This window comes from Rhagoletis zephyria, unplaced genomic scaffold (genome assembly GCF_001687245.7).
Source record: "Rhagoletis zephyria isolate East Lansing unplaced genomic scaffold, Rhagoletis_zephyria_1.1 Rzeph_scaffold_05357, whole genome shotgun sequence".
Taxonomy (NCBI): Eukaryota; Metazoa; Arthropoda; class Insecta; order Diptera; family Tephritidae; genus Rhagoletis; species Rhagoletis zephyria.
The window spans coordinates 40,140-43,134 of NW_016162440.1; the positions used below are offsets into that span (position 1 = coordinate 40,140).

At 38.5% G+C, this 2,995-nt stretch overlaps 1 pseudogene; it reads left to right on the plus strand.

The window, feature by feature from the left end:
• Positions 1–2,325: 2,325 nt before the first annotated feature.
• On the plus strand, positions 2,326–2,824 carry LOC108372001 (uncharacterized; annotated as a pseudogene).
• The last annotated feature ends 171 nt before the right edge of the window (positions 2,825–2,995 follow it).

Here is a 2,995-nt window from a genome sequence, read left to right on the forward strand (position 1 = left end):
GGAGGTTGGAAAGTCCGAGTTTCCGCTCCCCTGTCATTGTTCGGGCAGAGAGTCCTAGTCTCCGCTCCGGATTCAATACCGTCTCCAGTTTCCAGTTCCGGACGGAAAGACCGAGTTTCCTTTCCGGATTCGGATGCATAGATGGAGATCACGTCCAATTCGTCTTCTTCTTCGTCCACCTGTTGACTCCAGGGTCTCCTATCGATGGGGTCCAGATGAATGGTGGTGTGGTGCTTGTCGTGACACCGGCGGCATCTCTCCGCACTAGTGCAGTTTTCCGCTCGATGGGTCATTGCGAGGCAGTTGATACAATACTTCCCAAGTATTGCTTCGCGAAGTCGCTCCTCAGGATTTTTTGCCCTGTAGACCGGACACAGTCGTATCGGGTGTTTGCCGTTGCATAAGCGACACGATTGAGGATAGCGATGTGCGTGTTGTGCCGCTTTTTTGCGCAATTGGGTGAAGCGAGTCATAGTTGCTGCAATAAATGGGTATATTTTTACGATCTGTTCGAATCGGAAACCATTTATTTAAATATTGTTGGGTGGCGAGTAATTTAGGCGGAAATTCTTAATGCATTTGGCATGACAAATTTTTTTTATGGGATAAAAACAAGATTCTGTAAGTGTGAATGTGGCATTATGTGGTTACTAATTGTATTTCATAAACTTCCGCATGTGAATAGGGTATAATGGCTGAGTTGCGATCCATTAAAATGACAAGTGGATCGCCCACATGCCACGCATTCCATCATACAGGGATGCATGACAAGATAAAAATTATTTATACCCACGATTTAGCTTTGAATGAATTTTTCTTTTAAATAGTTAGACCTTGTAGTGCCAATGTGGTGTTCTCCATACAATGAATTATTTTTATGAATAACTTGAACTGTTAATTTCTTCATTATCCATTCAAAACTTCATTGAATGAAGCTGTCGAAATACGTATTAATCGACATTTGGAGAGTTTTTAGCCATTCTCGCAACCCTACAACTGGCCTGCCACCCAAAAAAAAATTTGGATGCCGCTGTAGGCGATACTCGGCTAAAACAGAGTAGCTCATATGCAGCAGAATTCATAAGTATAATTGCAGAACCGTTTGGTTATAAAATACATAAATATCATGTTTGCTTATGAAATTTACATCGAAATGTGTGATAGACTTATAAAAAATTAATTGATATTTGCTTATGACAATGCATCTTTAAGCAGTTATAATAGTATTTATTTTATTACAACTAGCGAGTGAACTGAATTTCGAAACGGTTCACTAATTCGAGCTACCTTACTACGTTTACTTTGAGGAATGTGTGTATGTATGTACATTGGTACAAATGTCAGAAGCCATTCAAGGCGAATTTATACAATGGAAGGCGTATACATACATATGCATGAACCAAAAATACAAGATCACCTAATCAAAGAAGCAAGAAAAAAGTATATTTCTGAGCGTTTTTGACATCTGCCTAAGAATGAAAACAAACAAAGGAAACGAAAAAGGCGCGGTGGTTGAATGCGATTAAATTAGTATTTATTATAAAAAATACAAAGCGAAACTTGATGACAATTAGCAAAAAAAGTTCATAAAATATGGTTTTCATGATTGAAAGTGTTTTACAATCGCATATCATTACCACGGGTCGATTTTTCAATGCCAACGTTCTTTCCACAAACGTGCACCCACTTTTTACGCAAATTTATGCCTTTTGGCAAACCAAACATACGAACAAACTTGTTCCAATCACACAGCACTTCATTTTATATCATAAATATGTAATAAACCAAAACTTATAATTAAAATCGCTGCAGAAAACGCATTCAATCGCTAAAAAAATCTCTACTTCTTCGTAGAAGACGGTGTAAACAAAACTAAAAAACGTCAAAAACGCTACGAAAACTTTTTTCTGAAAATCGATTACAACTACAACGATGGCTGATTAGGTGATCTGGTTCATGTTACATATGTACATTTTTTCATTGCAAAAAATGTCAGAATGAATTCTATGGAAATCCGTATACATACACGGCGAATTCATATTTCGTTTCAATTGTAATACTTTTTCTGGCACGCGGCGGTTGTGTAATCTGAAGCTTAGGTGAGTATTTGTAAAATATTGTATTATATAACTATGTTTGAATGTAATTCTTTCTTAATTACAGGAGGTTGCTTGGCATAATTTCTGCTGGTGTTATTTTCCTGGAAAAATAAGACCAACATGAACACCCATGAGGTTAAAATAAAAGAGTTGACTGCAGCGGATGGATGCATTTGTCAACGCGAACTTGACTAAATTGAGTGGAATAAATTAATAATGTATCAAAAAATCGGTGCTTCGTTTCGGTAGCAGCCTAATTGCTGCAAATTCATCGAACGCAGCAAAAAAAAATGTATTTGGCAGGCATGATTTTACTCGAACGCTCTAGCACATGTTCGAAAATCCTGAAGCTTCGGGATCATTGCAAAAGCCCAGCTTGAGCTACGGCGGCGCCAAGCACATGCACACCAAGGGTGAACGTGAGCTTGTCGAATCCCTTACTGACGAAATTTTGGCTGAACGTAAATCACCAATTATTACGACGAATCCCACCACTTTGGATAGCTTCAGCGTTAAGCTGGTTGACGGTGATGTGGAATTAAACAAGATGAGTGATACGGAGAGCATCGCCATAAATTTCACTGCCAACCACAGTGTAGACCCTGCAGATGAGCCTGAACTGGATCTCAATGCTGAAATCGGTACGATGCGTAGCAAAACCACGCTTTGAACTGGATATTGTTAAGTGCTCTACCACATTGTGATTCACATGCGCGTTCTTTTAGGGCACCCTAGGGAAGGTTAGTGGGGGGTATGAAATTAAATTTTAATTTTTTTTGAATTTCGAACATTGCCCAACCATTCGATTATTCGATTCGAAATTCTGTGGGGCAAATTCGATGTTCCAAAATATATTTTTATTTTTTTTTTCTTCAATTTCTTAATCGAGTTCGAGG